The 10,940-nt window shown below is 35.6% G+C and overlaps 1 long non-coding RNA gene across 1 annotated transcript in view; it reads left to right on the top strand.

Moving 5' to 3' along the window:
• Positions 1 to 1,130: 1,130 nt before the first annotated feature.
• Positions 1,131 to 10,940, top strand: part of LOC107756572 (uncharacterized) — a 26,814-nt gene continuing 17,004 nt past the window's right edge. Inside the window, exon 1 of the long non-coding RNA XR_001641832.1 lies at positions 1,131 to 1,220. This is a non-coding gene — a long non-coding RNA (uncharacterized LOC107756572). The remainder of the gene's footprint in view (positions 1,221 to 10,940) is intronic.

Genomic DNA, 10,940 nt, shown 5'->3' with positions numbered 1-10,940 from the left:
TTTAAATATTCTCAAATTGACATTTAGTTTATTGTGGTGTATACTGAGTATACATTTCTTTATTTTTCATTCACTTTCAAGTGTGATTCGTTGGGCCTCTTTGCCGTGCATTCCTGAGTCAAGGGAATATGCTCTGAAACATCACACCACCGCATCAGTCCTGGTCGTTTTCATGCTTAGCCTAAAAGCCATAAATAGATGTTCTCAGACCGCACAGAGTGACTCTTAACTTCCTCGTCCCATCCCAGGAATGAAGCCTTGACAAACGCGATCTGTTCTGTGTGCTGGTGGGTGGCCAGTGGAGGTCACTGCCCTGCTGAAGTTGAGAGGGGACCTGTGTGAGTTTCACACCTCAGCCAAACAAGCTTTGCAGGAGATAATATCTCCTCTAAATAAGTCTGTGATCTCTCTGTTCGTCCACAGAGTGAGAGTATGATCTGAAAAGCGTGTCTCAGGTCAAATGCAACCTTAAACTATAGAGATTAGGTAAAGTGTGTTGGCTATATTGGGGGGAAGAAGACCAGTTTGACTGAGAAATATTCATACCCATTGATTTGACTAATATTAGGCAGTGGGTCACTTAAGAAGCACTGTATTCGTGTTTTGTTTGATATTACATCAAGGCAGCATTATCAGTGATTAGATCGCAGGCATCTGTGCATCTGAATAACTAATGTCTGTTACAGCTAGTAGTGTGTAAGCTGGCCTGGTTTGGCTGGCAGCCATGGAAGGCATCATGGAGATGGATTAGAAGGATGATGTCACGTTAATGGTATTCCAAGTTCATCTTGTATGTAGATTATGATCTGCAGAGCTGGACATCGGAGACGTGTCTGGATTTGAAATAATCTAGATTTTGCTCTAACAAACTATTCAGGAATGGATTCTTTGTGCTGATTTTGAATGCTATCAAAATTTCGAAATATTTGTAGCTCCTGACATATACAGTGCAATGCATGGTTTATCACTTTCCAGAAGAGCATAATTTGAATCCCTTTTTGTCTTTTAAAACGTCTTATATGTATAACAGGAAATTTTGGTCAAAGCAAAAAAAAATGCTGAGCAATTCTTAGATGTTGTAACTTAATTGACACAATTTTACATCTCATTGATGCATTTTCTATTTTAAGCACAGGAAGATGGTGCCGTATAGAGGAGAGAAAGCCATCTGTCAAGGATTTATGACCGTCAACTTGTTTCCTAATGCCACATATTTCTTGGTAAGACTAAAGTTACAACAATTTTTCACTTGCTGCCAATGGATTCAACTTATAGTTGGTTTCTGTCTTTTTATGTTATAGAATTTAAAGCACTATATACTTGAAATGTCAGTGATATGGGTAAAAATGATGAGCAAATTGCATTTGTGTGTATTTCCTGAATATTCATAGAGGGACGCTTTATAAGAGGCACCATGAGTCTGTGAGAGTCATTCAGTGTGATAAGAATCACTCTTAAATTCAATTGCCCTTAAGTTAAAGACTCCCTTGAGACCTGGATTAATCAACCATTATGTATGATAGAGCACAGAGTATTCAGTTAAGCCCATTTCTGTGGAAATTACATTTTTGTTCTGCCAAGAGCTGCTTGTCATAGAGATCCTGGTAAGGAAATTTACATTTTTGTTCAAGGCAGTTTAGAATAGCATCTATATCCACTGGCCATTCCTTTCACATATTACATTCTCTGGTTGGCCTCAGTCAACTTGCTAAAAAAAGAGCAACAAACAAAGCCTATATATATCAGAAATGTATGCTTAAAACATGGAAGGCAACCTATATCACTCACTTCAAGAGATAAGCATATTTCAATTCTCTTAATGTTCAAGGCCAACCAAATGGCCTGATAAAAAGCATTTAAATTGCACAGGCAGGAAGATATACTGAGCAGCCAAAGAAAAGCACCTGTTAAATTTAGCATCAACTTCTCAAGCATCTGTAGGAGTACTTGATCTTCTTAGGTAGCAGTTACTGCAGTCTTTTACATAAATGAGTTTGGTGCCCAGAGGGAGAGTGATGTCACTGATTTCTCTGCTAATCAACAGCCATGTGGTCTGGACGCTAGAAAGCTGTCGGATGTCTGGACCACCAGCCTAGATGATGTCAGGGTGTATTTGAAGCATTGACCTTTGATAGCACAAAACAGTATCCAAGAGTGACTGTGACTCTTTGTATAGTAGTTTGTGTTTCTGCATGTGTCGCTTTGAAATAGCTATTATTTAAGTTTACATTGTTATTCTGTATTCTTCCTAAATGTTTTCACAAAACTTCTGTATTGTAATACAAACATACAATGGCCCCAAAAAGTAAATAGACACTTAAATCACACACAAAAATTATTGAATGTCTGATTAAATTTAACAAAAATGTGTTTGTTCGGTTTAAAATAATATTCAGTTTGTTAACATTAAGTAATGCATTAGGTATCATGAACTAACATTGAGCAATATTCTCAGCAATTCTTAATCTAGGTTAATGTTCATTTATAAATATATTATTGTTCATTGTTAATTCATTTTTGGTGATAATACATTAATATATGTGTATACAAATTTTGACATTTAAAGTTGTAAAATGTATTAGTATATGTCGAAAAATAACATTTGATCTGGATTTATAAATGCCTTTTCCCCATTTTTAACGTTTAAAACAAACATTAATTTTTATGAACAATATATAATATTCTTTGTTAGTTCATGATAGGTAATGCATTAACTAATGTTAATGAACTAAATCTGATTACAAAGGTTGCTATTAAAACAACAGATTTAATGTTTCAAATGAAGACAGTAATTATTTGGACATATTCTGGATGTCAAACCAGTGGAACATATAGTGAACGTGATGAACTAAAGCTGTGGTTCCTGCTTGAGTACCTATATGAATTTGAGGGGAACTGACTTCATACATACACTAAAAACCTTGTGGGCAATACTTTATTACATTACATTACTAGCAATTGAAAAATAAAAGGCTCAGAAAAGTGAGGTTATTTCTTTAGAGTCATTTGATTGCAGATATCAGTTGCTTTGATATTTTGTCTATGTACATTTTTTAGAGAAAGTATGCTTTAACACAGAGATTACGTAACAATGAGAAAGAGCTTAAAGCATAAATGCTAATTCCCAGTGTCTACATTCTACATAATGTAATTTCAGCTGAAAGTTTTCCTTTGAGTTGATGCGTTTTATGTCTTTTATGCGTTTTTTTGTCTGGTATTTCTTAACTGTGCACATTTTGTCTCCTGTCTTTCTGCAGGACTCATACATCATGACTAAATTGCTTCCTTGATGTTATTTGTGAGAATTATCCAAAATATAGTTTTCGAAGGCAGCTGTGGGAAAAGACCCACACCACAGCACACAATTAATCATTTTGTAATAATCATTTTGTGGTTTTATGTCTCACGCTGTTCCTCAAAGCTGGCAGTTTTTGCAAGAGCTTTGCACGAGCCGCTGGTTTATGATATGCAACGATGAATTCGATCTGCTAGCTGTCATCACCTGCATCCTATGAGGAGCTGCTGCTCGCACAAGCCATTGCCTCAAAACAAAAACAAATTGTTAGGTTTGATTATTTGCATATGAGTTTGTGTGTTTGTAGGGGGTTAACGGACCTCTGAGTAATGGAACAATAATTGCTCTGTTTGCTCTCAGTTGAATCGGCGCCATGTTGTTCCTATGGTGACCTCCAGGAATGAGATTTCAGGACATTCCAGGCATTCTGTTGCGGGGCATAGGTGAAGAGCCCAGTGGCATGGAACCAAGCCCTCTTGCTATTTTGCAGTTTTTAAGCCCATTATGTAATTGCTGGTCTACTTGCATCACTTCTGATAGAGATGTTGTGCTCTGGAGGCCTTGTCCTTCACTCACTCACTCACTCACTCACTCACTCACTCACTCTGTTTAGGGGAAGTTTGCAGAAATCGGTCAGGTATGACATGAGGTTGCTCTGGTCTTTCTTCCACAAATGTACTCTTTGTGCACTCTACGTGTTGTTTGTACCATGAGCATTCACTTACTGGTGTTGCAGCACGGTGAGGTTTCTGTGCATATAACTGAAAGTGAATAATAATAAAAAACAGCTAGTTGTCAACATTTCTCATTTTCATTTAGTTTTACCTAAAGGAATAGTTCACCCAAAAATTTAAATTTGCTGGGCATTTACTCACCTTCAGGCCATCCAAGATGTACAGTAGATGAGTTTATTTAGTCATTGGAACAGATGGAGAAATTGAGCATTCCATAACTTGCTCACCCATGGATCCTTTAATTTTCATTTTTAGGTGAACTACTCCTAAGTACTAAAACTGTTTAGACACTTAAAAAAATACAAATGACAAAAACATACTAAAAATTGTAACTAAAATTGAAATAAAATCTGAAAATATAAAAAAACTGATGCAGAATATTAATAAAACTACAATAGCATCTCAATTATACTAAAATAACACTGGTGCATGATCTGGGATTAAATCCTTTTGGACACCTCTGTCTGGTAGAACTTCCATTATCCAGTAGATCGATAGGTCATGGAGGTCATAGCATTTTTACCAAGTTCCCTCGCTCTCTTTGTTGCAGCACCTTAGCACAGGATTTTAAACATATTTTTTTCACTTGGGGATCACAGCTCAGAGCCTTGAGGCATAAGTTTTCTCCATGCTCTCCCTGCATTTAATATCTTAACTGTTTAAATGTGTTTTTCTCCACCTGGTTTTGATTGTTTCCTCTCTATTATAAATCTTTCCTGAGGGTTAATAGTGGGTTTCCTGATGTTTCACTAACCTTGATAGCAGTGAGTTGTGTGAGATGCACGGTCATGTTTTGTCCAATTTTTGATGGAACACAATTTTCTTTCTGAATTGCATTATTGTGGCCTTTTGGCAGTCTCTGACAACTTTTAGATTGTGAACAAGTAAATTGGCAGGAAAATGCCCCCTTTTCTCCTTAAACAAGGGGCATCCCTAGGGTATCCACAGTAGTGCATATGTATGTGCATTAAATTAAAAAAAAATTAATTAATTAATGTCAACCAAAGTGATCAAGCTAACCTTCACAATATCTCCCACATTTATTTAGTAATGTTAAAAACAATATGAAAATGTTGTACATGTAAACTGCAAGTATATGTGTGTGTGTGTATATATATATATATATATATATATATGTGTGTGTGTGTGTGTGTGTAATTATTTTTATAAATGAATGTTTAATATTAATTTCAATATTACTTGTTTAATAAATCCTGATAGTAATTTAATATTACTATTAATATTTAATTATCTTTATCCACGAAGGAGTCCAGAAAAAGTAATTGACCACCTTAAACACGAACCACAGACTCAGTAGTCATATGTCACTAAACTAGCATCTTCATAACTGTATATATATATATAACTTCAGGAGCTGCTCTCCCTGCTGTGTCTTCCAAGCTTGAATATGGACCACGGTTGGCAGGTGCCGTCATTCATTTATACTGTCTCCATTTTCACTTTCCAGCCCCTGCTGCCTCACTTACAGTAACTCTCCTTTCTCCCCACACACAAACATTTTGTTGGGAGGGGTTTTTATTCACATAGGACCTCCCCTTCCAATGCATTCCTTTGAAACTGTATTCTCAATAATGCTTCTGTGAATATTTAGTTTGTAGGCCTTATTACATGAAACTTTAGACGTAGCATGAGGATAGTAAAACTGAAGTTACCATGATTTGTGATGTTGTAATGGGTCCCAGGCGTGGAACACATAAACAGATTAAAAGTACCTGAATTATCAGGCGAAACAAAAGCACATGCAAACTTCAGTGGTTTTCCTCAGGAGCAGCTTGGTATTGTCTGAGGTAAACACAGCGTGCATCACCATGGCAAATCACAACATGTGCTTCCTCTAGTGGCTAGAGCTGTATTGTTTCAAAACTTTAGTGGCAATAATTAATAAATGACTTGGTGTACAATCAACTCTTTTTTCCCCTTGTTGTCACATTAAAAATAAATAAATAAATAAATACATCAATAAATAAATAAATATTAATAACAAAACAAACATTACATTTTGACTACACATGTGTGTATCACACACTCCCCAGCAAAGAAAAGATGGCTCCTGTCAACATATTCTTTCATAATAACACCTCATTTACTTTTACTCTTTTAGTACCCAATTGTCATTGGAGGTACACAATATGGAAATGAGACTTGTGGCATGAGGATAGAGTAAGTTGTACTAACGCAAGGTATATTAAGGTAAGGTGGAATGTGGTAAGGTGGAATGTGGTGAGATAACCCCCAATATGGTGTCTGATTTATCTTGTAAGTCTCTAATCTGTTCAATGTCGGGTGTGACTGAATTGTTGGCTGACCTAGTGTTTCATAAGTTAACATTGGCGTGGGTCTCCTGTCATGTGTGGATCTTCAGACTTGGCTTGTCTGGTCAATTTCATCTGAATTCAAGGTAGGTATTTTGAGAACTACTTGCCTAAGTATATCACCTTCATCTATCTCATCCTCATCTTCTTCAGATTGTCCATTTTTTCTGCCTATACTTGTCTTTCACAGGTAAGTTCACTCTCATCAGGAAGATTATGGGTAAGTTTCTGGTTCTTCCTTCAGGTGTCTCGTACCCTTAGCCAATAGTAGTTCTCGCCATCCTGCTCCTCATCAGAGTCTCAGGGTGATCCTGACTCATCTTGTGGTCTTGTTTGAATTCTATTGGTCATCTGTTTAGATGCTCCCTCTACCATTTCTACTGGTAAGCCATTAACCTGGGGCAGCAGATTCCTGTGTAGAATTCTGGACTTTGAGCTGTCCATCTCTGCTACCACTCGGTAGACTGGTCCATCATTTATCCCCTCCTTAACAATGTAAACAGTTTGATCCCAATACGATCTCAATTTTTTGAAAGGTTTTTCACGAGTACTCTGTCGCCAGGTTGAGGAACAGCTCCTCTTGACCTGTTTTCCTTGAGCCCATGAGATCTTGCTGTTCTCTGAAGCTATTCGGTACGCTTCTGCTATTTGCTTTGCCCACTGCTTGGCATATTATCCTCTTTTGGATACAGAGTATAGAATATGTTGTACAACCAGCAGATTTTATTTATTTAAAAAAAAATTTTTTTTTTAGGATTTATAATGATTTTATCTATTTGCTAATGAATCATCAAGACCAATTATGAACTGCTTCAACTAAGTCATTTAAAAGAAGACTCAAAAAGACAATTTGCTCACAAATTGGACATGACTTACAAATGTATTCATTTTAAGATGTTTTAAATATACATTTAAAAATAGTATGAAAGGATGATTTATTTTTTTATTTATTTTTTTACATTTTTTTGATACATAAACTCATATTTATTTCTTTTTAAATAGTATTTTTTGCCCGTTTCCCACTTCTTATTTTGAGCAATGGAGATAGGACAGGAAATAGATATGAACGAATTTGAACTCACCTGCATGAGTACCAGGGCTCCATGTGTCAGAGCCACTATTTCATAAATTATGTGAACTGGAAGTCATACACTTGCAATGATAGGAAGAATTACATACAAATCATTTTTGTAGCTGAACCCTAATAGAGTAAACCAGTCAAAGGAACTGATATTCACAGACAATTTATTGCACAGCCATGATGAAATACTGTCAGCTGATTCTCTTTAAATGGAAATAAGGTCATGAGTTACGATGTTAGAAATATTGTAGGATAAGTCTTTCAATGACCTAATTCGACTGAAAACCATATTAAATAGTCTCATGCAGACCAGCCTGAGAAATTATATGCAGAGTTATAGATATGCTCTCCTTTTATGACAAGCCGGCTCATACGTATGGTACCAGGCTCAGGTTTAAAAACCCATAGGGAATAAATAAAAATTCTAAGTGATATTATTATCACCACAGCTTCTGAGATGGTCATTATTCTTGTTTGACTGTTCACTGACTTCACCCAAACCAGAAGACTTTTTCAGAGCCAAAAAAACACAGTTTAGTTATGATGGGGTACCAGATTTCTTAATTCATAAAAACTGTAGTTATTGTAACATTAAATATCCCACCAGACCTTAAAGTCATAAGCCTGAGCGTGGTATTGTATATTCAGCTTGAAAGTTTATTAATATCATGTTTGAAATGGTTAATTGCTCTTAGTTCACATCCAGTGTGATAGAAGCTAACTTTCTATAAGAACACCAATGCCAGTTTTTTGTGGTAGGAGAATGACATCAGTACTTTCAGCCAAGCGTGACATAGGAAGTTCTGTGTTGCCTCATTTCTTTAGCAAAAATTTTAGCCACTGGTATGTTGAACATAAAGGGCCACATTATATTCCACCTTCTGCTACAGTATAGCCTTCCACTGACACACCCTTCCTCAGTACATGGGGTCAGGCTGTGTTCACTGTGAAACTGCTCAGGTTCATGAAGGATATTTTTCCTTCTCTACTGAATTGCCAGAAGGTAAAGTGGAATCAAAGCTGTTCTGTTTTGAAAATCTTCAATAAAGAGTGCTATGAAGTCCAGTACTGCACTGGGACTTTATACTGTTTATGGCATAAGCTTTGTTTGGAACTATTTTCAGTAGTAGTAGAGCAAATAGATAAAGGAGCAGGCAATATTGTATCTACAATGTAATATACTCAATATTTTTGATTACTGAGCTTTAAAAAACAATATTGTGCAAATTAGACATTGCATAGGTCTAATGTGTGTGTTTCGGATCAAGTCTTAAAAAATTTAGACATTATTAATTTTAGAGAAAGTTGTTTATAAAATGTTAATTAATGCTGGTTAATTTTTGCTTCTGTTCAGGTGTTTGGATGTATAGCTGTAACTGTATAATGTTAATAGGAAGGATTCAGATGTCAGCAGAGCATGTATTTGGATTGTTTCTCGTATAGTCTGTTGAATTCTGACAGTTAAATGCTCCTCAGAGTTGTCATTTGTCCTATTTTTCTCAAGAAGACATTGTTCTACATATGATAAAGCTTATCCATTTTTCCCTGAGGTTGCAATTACAGTCACTAGTGAACTGATGGTTGAGTGAATCGATTCCACATGCTGAATTAAATCTTCCTGGGCCTCTCTGAGCACATATCACATGTTGTTCTTGCCTACTTGCAATTAGTTTTTCATATTTGCACCCTGTTTCATCATGGTGTCACAAGCAGAACGATAGCACAGGAATCAAAAGTAGATTTTCTCATGAACATCTGATTTGAAGTGAGTATAAGCCTAATTCCTTCAGTCTTTGCCATTTCTAAAATGATCCACAAGACATTTTAGAATCGTAACCATCTTTCTGACGTTACACCAGAAGACTGTTGATATGAGTCTGTGTTGTGTTAGACAGGGCTTGGAATCACATTGTGTTCGCACAGCTAGTCCCACTGTGTCAGCCACATGTCTGTGGTCAACGTGAAATGAAAAACTATGTATGTGAGGCAATAGCTGGTTTATGGGCACATTTATAGTATTTAAAGAAATTAAGTATCAAGCCGCAAAGTTCTGAATAAAGTGGTCTTCTTCTCTTTTACATATTTACTTCTTCCAAAGGGGTCCAAAAATCTGAAACAACAAGTACAATGTTTCTATTTAACATTTTTCTAAGTTAATAACAGTTTTCCATTGCAAAGTATATTATCATTTTGACAATTTGAGAAAAAAGGTGAAAATTACTATGACTATCTTAATTTTTAAGTATTTTTAGTGTACCTTTTTGTGCTTGAATGACAGCAGCACTCAAGCTGCTCCATAAGTTTGTGTAAAACTTGATGATCATGTTCTCTTGATTTGATCCAAAAAGCATCTTGTGGTTGTGCAATGAAAGCAAGAACATCTGATCATCTGTACAAAAAAAATTGCATGGTCAATATCACAAATTTTAAAATAGAAACCTAAATAGTTCTTATTAACATGATTTTTTTTAATTCTGAAGAATCTTAACAAATTTTGTTTATTTTCAGGTTTAAATTTGATTTTGATTTTTCAATATGGTCTCGAGCTCTTGGATTGCACTGTACACTACTGTTCAAAAGTTTGGGCTCAGTAGGATTTTCTTTAAAGGGGTCATGAACTGAGAAATAAAAATTCCCTTGATCTTTTGACATATAAGAGGTCAATGTAATATAAAAACAGGACAGAAAATAGCCTATTACTTCTGAATTATGATGTTTTTTGATGTAAAAATTTTGATAACATTATAAGTGGACCTCAGAGAACAGTACAAAATAAAAAACAAAGGCAGTTTTTGAACCCTTTAAAATAAATTAAAACATTTATTCAGCAACGTAGCATTAAATTGATCAAATGTGACTCTAAGAACTTGTTAAAAAATTTATATTTCAAATAGTAGTGTTCTATTGACTGTTAGAATGTTTCATTAAAGAATCTTGAAAAATCATAAGCATAAGTAGGCCGGTCACGATAACAGCTTTTTGTTGTGCGATATATTGCCCCAGAAATAATTGCGATAAACAATATTATTGTCATTTTAAGACCATTTTATGCCACTGAATACTGTATATAATCATAATATAAAAGCATAATAATGCAAGAAGGCCAACACACTTTCAAATGACAACAAACTTTTAATTCTTAAAGGGGTCATATGATGCGATTTCATTTTTTCCTTTCTCTTTAGAGTGTTACAAGCTCTTGGTGCATAAAGAAGATCTGTAAAGTTGCAAAGACTAAAGTCTCAAATCCAAAGAGATATTCTTTATAAAAGTTAAGAGTTAGCCACACCTACCTAAAACGGCTCGTTCGAACACGCCCCCACATATCTACCTCACTATGTGGGAAGATTAGCATAACGCCGCCCAAATGTTCACGCAAAGAAAGAAGACCTAACTTTATTCTCGCTGTAGTTTTGTTGTTGCCGCTGCCGCCATGTCCTGAAGACGCTGTGTGCTTCGTTGGGAAAGCAATGCTTTTTTGTTTGGTCTTCCAAAAG

The sequence above is a fragment of the Sinocyclocheilus rhinocerous genome, unplaced genomic scaffold (assembly GCF_001515625.1).
Source record: "Sinocyclocheilus rhinocerous isolate Xijiao unplaced genomic scaffold, SAMN03320098_v1.1 scaffold683, whole genome shotgun sequence".
NCBI classification, from domain to species: Eukaryota; Metazoa; Chordata; class Actinopteri; order Cypriniformes; family Cyprinidae; genus Sinocyclocheilus; species Sinocyclocheilus rhinocerous.
This window is presented reverse-complemented; position numbering and strand designations above follow the sequence as displayed.